The sequence below is a fragment of the Cryptotermes secundus genome, unplaced genomic scaffold, assembly GCF_002891405.2.
Source record: "Cryptotermes secundus unplaced genomic scaffold, Csec_1.0 scaffold840, whole genome shotgun sequence".
Classification (NCBI taxonomy): domain Eukaryota; kingdom Metazoa; phylum Arthropoda; class Insecta; order Blattodea; family Kalotermitidae; genus Cryptotermes; species Cryptotermes secundus.
The window spans coordinates 353,165-362,052 of NW_019725426.1; the positions used below are offsets into that span (position 1 = coordinate 353,165).

The following is an 8,888-nucleotide window of genomic DNA, read 5'->3' on the forward strand; positions in this document are numbered from 1 at the left end:
CATATTATAAGGTAAGGTTATAAAACCACCATTTAAGATCATTTTAGTGAAAGTTTCATCCTTCAAGGCGTACCATTCACTGCTGAAATACTAAACAACCTGCTTCCATGGCCGAGATACAGGGCGCCCATATTATAAGGTAAGGTTATAAAACCACCATTTAAGATCATTTTAGTGAAAGTTTCATGTTCCTATCTCATAGAATTTAAGAACAATGATGAATAAATAATTTTCGAGCAAAATTTAAATGGCCGGCTGAATATATTACCGCAGGAGCCGCGGCCGCGGAATTTAAATGACCACGTCAAAGGGTTAACTACAGAATTCTTCAGTGTTATTGTCAATGTGTGAAGTGTGTAACGAGGACCCATGGAACACAGCACAGAGCCAGCATGATGTTCCCTTCTGTAGGTGTCACAACTCTGCCCCTTATCTGTTGAACACTACAGGGATTATCTCTCTTAATAATATAACCAGTAACTGGTTTAATTTACAAGATAAATATTTTTGTTTCTCTCTTTTTTGACAGGACCTCACACCATACCCAGTTGTACTTTTTATTTTAAAACCTTTGGACCAGATCCAGCATAGAAATTGAAAATAGTTTTCTAAATGTTGGACAGCCTCACGAAGTCCATGTTTAAGGTTCATTCCTTTGGCTTATGACTAAGTGTCATGGCCAAGTTCTGGTTTTGTTGCATTGAACTGATGTGTTAGAACCTTCCATTCCTTATTTTATTGCATATTGTTGACGTATTCTGCCCTGTAATTTATACTGATATAGTTTCTTTGTATCGTGAGGACACCTGTTAAGATTGTGGTCTTCAGTGATGTGGTGTAATATACGAGGGTCATACTGAAAGTCGTGAACAACATTTTTTTTGTAAAGTAACATGCTTTATTATTGACAAACCAAATACACCACCTCAATCTACAGACCTTTCTTTATTTTTCCACATAATCGCCACTTCTTTGTACACATTTCTCCCATCATTCTGGGAGTTTGAAAATTCCCCTTATGCAAAATTCCGTTCCGGTCATCCGAAGACACTGACGCACTGCTTTTTGAATTGCCTCCCTTGCCTCAGAACGTCCACGCTGCTGATCATTCACAAATCTGAAAAGATGGTAGTCGGAGGGTGCCAGATCAGGGCTATAGGAGAGATGTGGAAGAACTTCCCACCCCATCTTTGCAGTTGCTTCCAATGTGACCTTTGTGGTCTTCAGTCAATAACCGCGGGACCCAGTGAGCACAAACGTTCCTATACTTCAAGCTTTCAATCATCTCCTGTACTGCACTGTGCCCTATTCCAAGTTTTCGGGCTATTGTGTCCATAGTCACACGCCTGTCATCTTGAATGATCTCATCCACTCTTTCCTTGTTGCGTTCAGTTGAGGCTGTTCAAGAATGACCGCTCCGAGGCTCATCTTCGATGCTGGTGTTCCCATCTTTAAAATGTTTCACCCATCTTCAAACACTGCTCGCACCCATTCACACACTTCCATAAGCACGCTGAATTCAGAAAGCAGTGTGTCAGTGTCTTCAGATGGCTGGAACGGAATTTTACAGAAGGGGAATTTTCAAACTCCCAGAATGCTGGCAGAAATGTGTACAAAGAAGTGGTGATTATGCAGAAAAATAAAGAAAAGTCTGTAGATTGAGGTGGTGTGTTTGGTTTGTCAATAATGAAACATGTTACTTCACAAAAAATTGTTGCTCATGACTTTCAGTACGACATATGTAGTTTGGTAGTACCTATTTACTAGACTACACGGCATCACTTCCCAGAAGACCATAAACTTACAGTTCACTGGTATGAAAACTTCACTTCACCTATGGATATCTAATATTTTCATTGTTTGATTTGTAAGATATTCTGTGACTACTCTTGAGGAAAAGAATGTGTGTAATATTCATTGTATTTCCAATGCCCATTGTCTTCAAATCTTCAACAGAATCCAGCCACCTGGTAGCATATCTGCCTGTTTGTCGAGTGCCCTCTGAAAATGTACCACTACTCGTACTATACAAGGACAGCACAGTTCACTTTTTCATCAGTAGACCTTAATTTTGTTAGGTTGTTTCAGGTGTTTCTTTCCAGCTGCAACTGTTAACAGCTTCTCAATAATTAAGGCATTTTATGGGGTAGGGTTGTAACTCCACATCCAATCCCACAATCTGGAAGAGCAGGTTATCCTGTTTTGTCTGGATCATTACCATCACCTTTGACCTATCTGGCATGGGACAACATACCAGAAGCTATGCTGCCACTGGCATGGCTCACAGGATAATAATGCAACCATAATGCAAGACAAATGGAAAGAAGCATTCCATAGTTTGTGCTGATCCCCAGGGTTAATAGCCTTTACTGTTATGCTCATTATCTGCACGGATTAGCTTGAAGATATGCTAGCTTTGTTCATGTGTGTGAGAGGTATGTACGATGGGGTACCCAAAAGAAACCAAACTAATTTTTTTGTGGGCAGAGCTTTTGTAGTACCTCGTTTTGCCACTATGAGCACATAGAGCTAACATTCCTGAGTCGATAAGCCTACTACCGTTGCTTCAGAAGGTAAGGACTAGTTTCGGCAGAGTTTATAGTGACAACTGTTTGTGTGATCGTCGTTTTTGCAATGGCTGATTTTCGTGAACGGTGTGCGGCGGTGAAATTCTGCTTTTTGCTTGGGAAAAGTGGAACAGAAACTCTTGAAATGTTAAAAACGGCGTACAAGGACGATCCCATGGGGAAAACTCAAGTGTTTGAGTGGTTTTCCCATTTCAAAAATGGTGAAATGTCAATTGATGACAAACCTCGTTCTGGTTATCCTTCCATGGCCCAAACACATGAAAATGTTGAAAAAATTTGTGAAATCGTCAAGGAAGATCGACGACGGGCCATTGAAGAAATTGTGGAGCTGTCTGGAGTGACTTGGAGCTCAGTTCAGCAAATTTTGACAGAAGATTTGGGAATGAAAAGGGTGGCTGCGAAATTCGTGCCACAGCTGTTGACTGCTGAACAAAAACAAGGTCGTGTGGAAGCATGCTGTGCTTTGAAAGAAGAGTCCCGAAATGATCAAAACTTTTTTTCAGCATTTTGCTGATGTTGCTGAGGTGAAGGAAAAAACGACGGAGGCGCTGTCAAGCATCTCAAAAGATGAATTTAGACAATGTTTTGAAAAATGGAATAAAAGACTAGACAAGTGTATTAGTGTAAGTGGAGAGTACTTTGAAGGGGATTGAAGGTTTGTGCTTAAAATTTGAATAAATAAGTTTAAAAAAAAATAAGTTCAGTTTCTTTTGGGTACCCCCTCATATTCGTAAATAAGGGCAGTGAAAGGAATAGGAAAATGAGATGTTTATCTTTCAAACGTTTTCCTTCTATTCTGTAAGACGGTAGTCAACAAAACATATATGCTGAGATGGAGTCTGTAATACAGGGCTAGCCAGTATGCAGTTGGTATTTTTGAGTGTTTCATTAAAACAGAAGTAGCATTAAAATCTGATTATGTAGTGGGTAACAGTAGTGATTTGCTGTAGAGTCTAGCAGAGGTAAGGTGCAAAGTGTATGAGCAGAAGTAGGCAAGGAGCATGAAGCTGGCAAAGGCAGAAGCCCCCCCCCACACACACACACACACACACACACACGCAGTCACGGGAGCAAGACACAACACAAAGCACAATACACACATGAAAGTAGGAAGAGTGCTCCGATAGAAGAGGATAGGTGTGACTCGCGTATTGAGATGCGACGTAGGGATAAAAAATCCTGAACAGTTTTAATATTTTTAATATTTATCAATATATATGATGAACATATATTTTAGTTATTTTAGTATGAAGACGGCAAGGCATGCAGTGAAGTAGTTTAATGTAAATCGAAAAGCACCTGAAGATGGCACCTTTGTGCCGAAACATGTAGTGCAGGAGTGAAGAGTGAGGTGGATGAGTGTATGCACTGTAAGATGGCTGGAATAAATCATGGACATAAATCAGTGCAACAGGACGCTAAAATATAACAGTATAAGGTTTGTTAATGTTTTGCCTGATAATGGCTTCATGAACCAAAACATGTTCTGGTGTAGGACCAGTAAACTCCGTTATGCACGGTGAAATATGAGCTAGTTATTTGGTAAATTGTGTTTGACAGGAAAAACAAAACTCCTATATAACATCTTCCTCTCTCTTCCATTCTGCAGCTGTCTAGCCTGTTCAAGGATCCCCTGTACTTAAAGGTGAGTGTGTTCAGATGCCAGGCGCATGTATCAGTTTTCGTTAGAATATGCAGTGCTCTAGTTGTGCAGGTCACATTCTGTGAGGGTTTGTGAACCTTTTTTTAGCAGACATGCCCCTACACAGTGGTAACTTAATCTTTCTCTCAGACTAATGTGATGTATAGTGTCTTGGGGAGTCCAGTGGAGCTCATTAAGTATGGGATGATAAACTCAAGAACCATGAAATGGATTACAACACTCACAGCTAAGAAGGGAACATACATCACAAGACACGGTTTACACAGAATATAAGAAAAATGACCCCCATAGTGGAAGAACCACATGCAAGTTTTAATTAAGACACATAAGATGATGAATTTTAACAAGATTTAGTGTGTGTAAATTTATTATAGTTGACAAATCCGCACTTTTTAAATAATTTTATAAAGACATATAAAGGCAAGCAATGCAATAGATTAGCGTAATTGGGGCACCTGATGATGGCACTATGTTGCCAAAACATGTGAAGCAACAGGTGAAATTGAGTGCACTACAAGACAGCCACTGTATACATATCATGAATGAAATGGAATCTCACAATTTTTTTTGTTTTCTCTGAATTAATGAACAATTATTTTCTTTTTTTTTTTTTTTTTTTAAGAGACAGAAATGAATGTAGGACATCACATAATATTGATCTCATGCGTAGCTCACTAAATATTTATCAGAGCAAGAAATGTTGGGAGCAGAAGTTGTAGAGAAAAATAAAATGCATGCTTTGAGCCGTTGTGCCCTAAAGGTTAGTGCCTCTTGCAGTGCGAAAGTGGCTGTGAGGGTAAAACATCTTGAATCAGTGGTGTGCTTGAAGGAAAACAGAAATTTTGACCAGTCATAATGTGTGTTGAGGTGAACAGTCAATGAAGCTGTTTGTATACAATTGTTATATGTTGGCAGTCCTGGAGTGGCATCATTCGAGGGAAGCTGTTCCTAGTGAGCAAGTTCCATGCGGTGCCTTCGCCTCCTGAACTATCCGCCTGCTGTGTGAAAGGTGCGTGTCACATCAGAAAGATACCTCTAGCTTTCTTGTCAGAATGTTTGGAAAATTCATACAGCGTTGCTTGAGGCAAGCTGTGGTACTTTGTGCAGGGAGCTTAATTTCATTAGTAACACAGTTTCAAAGTAAACAAAATAGTGTGGTGCTCAGGCAGGTAAGAGTCGGGTTAACTCACCAAAACCGGATATTCAGGAACCCAGGTAGACATGTCGCAGCCATTCTGCAGAGCTGGGTTGGGCTTGAAATTTGAAGGCCCAGATTCTTGCATATTATATATTTTTATGAATCCATTTTATATAAATTCATTGAGAATGAAGTTATTTAATTTGAATCCACCTGATGGTGATGTGTCATGATCCAAACATGTAGTTGTTCAGTATAAGCATGATAAATTAATCAAGACATTATGGTCTGTTTAATTTTATTGTCAAGTCATGCTGTGTCTGCAGCCTCCATTTTACAGTGATACTACAACAGAACAGGATTCAAAGAACTAAGTATGCATTTGTGATTGCACTAGTATGGAAAATTCCTGTTGAAATTTTTTCCAAATTTTGCCCTTCTCTAGACTGGAAAATCTGTTCTCACATGTGTCTAGTATGGGAACAGCGGTGGAGTTATGTCACCACTAGGATGGCACTAGATGCTAGTGTAAAGATACTTCTGGTATTCATACTCTGGTCAGACATTCATATACAGGTCTTTTCTTCTGTGAGGTTACCTCTGCAGGGCACAGTGTACTGGGGTTCATACAGTAGATAGACGTAGGTAGGATGAATAATGAATTGAAATGGATATGGCAGGAAGTGGTTGTTACCTGATTTCATATGCTACCACTGCCTGGCATTTGCTGATGGGGGTCTGAGGGAAACCACAAAACAGCAGTCAGGGTAGCTGCTTGACGACAGAACTCTGTCTTGAGTTCAGCAGTACCCAGAGGTGTGGATGCGATGATTCCTGTACAGTGAATCCTTTGTTTAAACTGTCTGGGTGGGGGCAGCAGGTTTAACCAGTAAGCTGTATACAGTTTCACAACTTTGTGATGAGGAAAATTGTTAATGGAAGGAGCATTAAGTGGTGCTGTCCTCACAAAGAAAATGGCAGTTCATGTTGCTGGTATGGTGTATGGGTACAGCACCCTTTTGGAATAGAAGATTACTGCCTGACAATGGTGACAAAACTTGTAACTGTTACACAGAACGTTCTCCGTCTCCGCAGAGCATCCATCAGAAAGGCTTTCTCTTCAGAGTGAGAGCAGACAAATGCATTTCCCCTTATCAAAATGTGGTAACGTACTTCTAAGCAGTGCTGTGAGTACTCAAGGCACACATGAAGAATGCCGCAACTTGCTCCTAAAGCTCAGTGCATCCAAACTGAGGGTCCTCAGAGTACTTCATGATGATCAGTTGCATCTGTACCACTGCTTGTGGAGAGGTCTTCTGTTTTCAGAGACAATCACCCTCTAGGAACGCAATCCCGTGAACAGATATGACACTAACACACCACAGGTGAGCTTACTTCACATAACATTCTTCGGACTGATGAAGCAAGTTTGTTCAGCATCCATCTCAGGCATGGGATAATCACTGGGAACATTACTGTGGTGCCCCATCTCATACCTGAAGATGTGCCTCTAGCTTAAAGACAGAGGTCATGGATTTAGCACTGAGGATATCCAACATTGGGCATGGAGACCTCCTTGGTTGCAGGATCCTCTGGTGGCAAGACTTCCCAAGCAGCTGTAACAGTGGTTGATGTCAGCATGTTAAGGGTGTATTGGAGAGGAACCATGCCATGCACTGATTGGAACACCTTTTGTGACTACTGAGCAGCCCATGCATTGATCACTTGATAGCTTGTGCCACTAGACAGTGAAGCATATCTTGAAAGCTAAACTTCACAGGACACATGTTGTACAATGTATTTGATGTTCTTTTAGTTTCACCCTGCATAGTGTGCTCAGACTTACAGTTTGTAAAGCCCTGAATAAATGTTACAGTGTATTGGCAGTTTGGGAGCAGTGTCATTGAAGAAAGTCTGTGTTGAGTTTGTCAGCGAGCAAGAAATGTGCAGCGTCTGCCTCTTCAATTGTGCATCATCTACGAGGAGCACCCTGTACCACAGGTGTCATCTTAAAGTCACTCTTCTATGCCAGCATTTTTGGATCTTGTTCTTTAGATATAGTGAAATGCAATTCCTACGGTGCATTATAAACTTCATAAATTTTTTACATAACTCCACCCCCCCTCCCCGCTTCAGTACTATACATGGAGGACTCCAGATCCCCTACTCTAGGCATCTGGATATGTGTAACAGGACCTCATATACAGGTGGTGAAGGGAGGGTAGGCATTCAGGTAGTTAGTATAGCAGCATGTGTTTAGTCTCGTCTGCAGGGTCATGACACAAGATTAGTGAATGACTTGCTTTAACAGTATGAAACAAGATTCCTGCTTGAATATTGTATTTGAAAATGATGGGTCTATTCCTGCTTTCAGGTGCTAACTTGTGTTAGGGGGAGCCACATATAGGCTTGGTTGGTGGCATTCATTAGAACAAGCCATCAGCCAGTCAGAAAATAACAGCACTTCTGTGGTTCAACCCTTGCCACTAATGAAAGAAAAATAAAACTTTTTGTGCTTTATTCTTTGTACACCCCAATAATTTGTATCATTTTGCATTGCAGGCCAGATCATAGTCTGTGCTGGGCGTGTACAGGAGGCTTCTGAGATGCTGTAGGCTCTGGATGCAAGAATTTGATGACAAGAGGAGGTAAACGAAGTTAATTTTGTTTCCATGTTGCGTTATATTATATTACTTTATCATCACATTTTCATTCAGTTTACATAGTTTCAGTGACACTCAAGCATTAGTATTAAGTAGCAACCAGGAAATGCATGGAAATTTATGAATGACATGAAATAATAGTTCTGATGCCTTTTAAAAGCCAGGGGACTAGGATTCAAGGCGAGAGCACAGTGATACGTGTGTTATCCTCACAAGGCTGAGTGGACCCCTTTCCAGACCCACTAACTCAGAAAATCTGGTAGCGCCAGAAATTGAACCCAGGACCTCTGACCACTAGACCACAGAGGCAGTCATAAATAAATCATTGCTATTTTAATTAGCCCACATGTGAAATGTTTTAATATTTTTCAACCCAGCATTTACAACAGGCACAGAAATTATCTGGAAGTATGTCAGATGAACAAAATGTATATACTCGTACAATTAGTCTAAGCATGGCAGTGTTCATTATTTCCATGAAAAAATACAAAACACATTTATGAAAACTATGAGATGACAACAACAAATGACAGTATTTCAGTTGTGTTGTGTCATCATTTGGTATTAGAAAGTTGACCTTTATGTGGAAAAGCCCTGTAGACAATTATTAATATGCTTATTTTAGGAAGTTGTTATTCCAAACTTCAGAATGTGCATATTAAGTGAAACTGTGATCTGAAAATCTTTCTCAGGGGCTGTAATGTGTAAGGCTGATAACACTTCTGGGAAACTGCAGTTGCCAGTTCCCTTGTGTGCCCTTGCCCTAAGAGTGGACAAACAGAGGGCTATTTGTGAAATCGGTAGTTAGGGAAGGGAAGTGGCAAATACTTCAATTA

General features: G+C 40.4%; 1 long non-coding RNA gene across 1 annotated transcript in view; it reads left to right on the forward strand.

The window, feature by feature from the left end:
• The window catches only part of LOC117282233, a 10,752-nt gene extending 1,958 nt beyond the window's left edge, over positions 1 to 8,794 (forward strand). The window contains exons 2-3 of the long non-coding RNA XR_004512904.1: positions 5,167 to 5,260; positions 7,952 to 8,794. This is a non-coding gene — a long non-coding RNA (uncharacterized LOC117282233). The remainder of the gene's footprint in view (positions 1 to 5,166; positions 5,261 to 7,951) is intronic.
• The last annotated feature ends 94 nt before the right edge of the window (positions 8,795 to 8,888 follow it).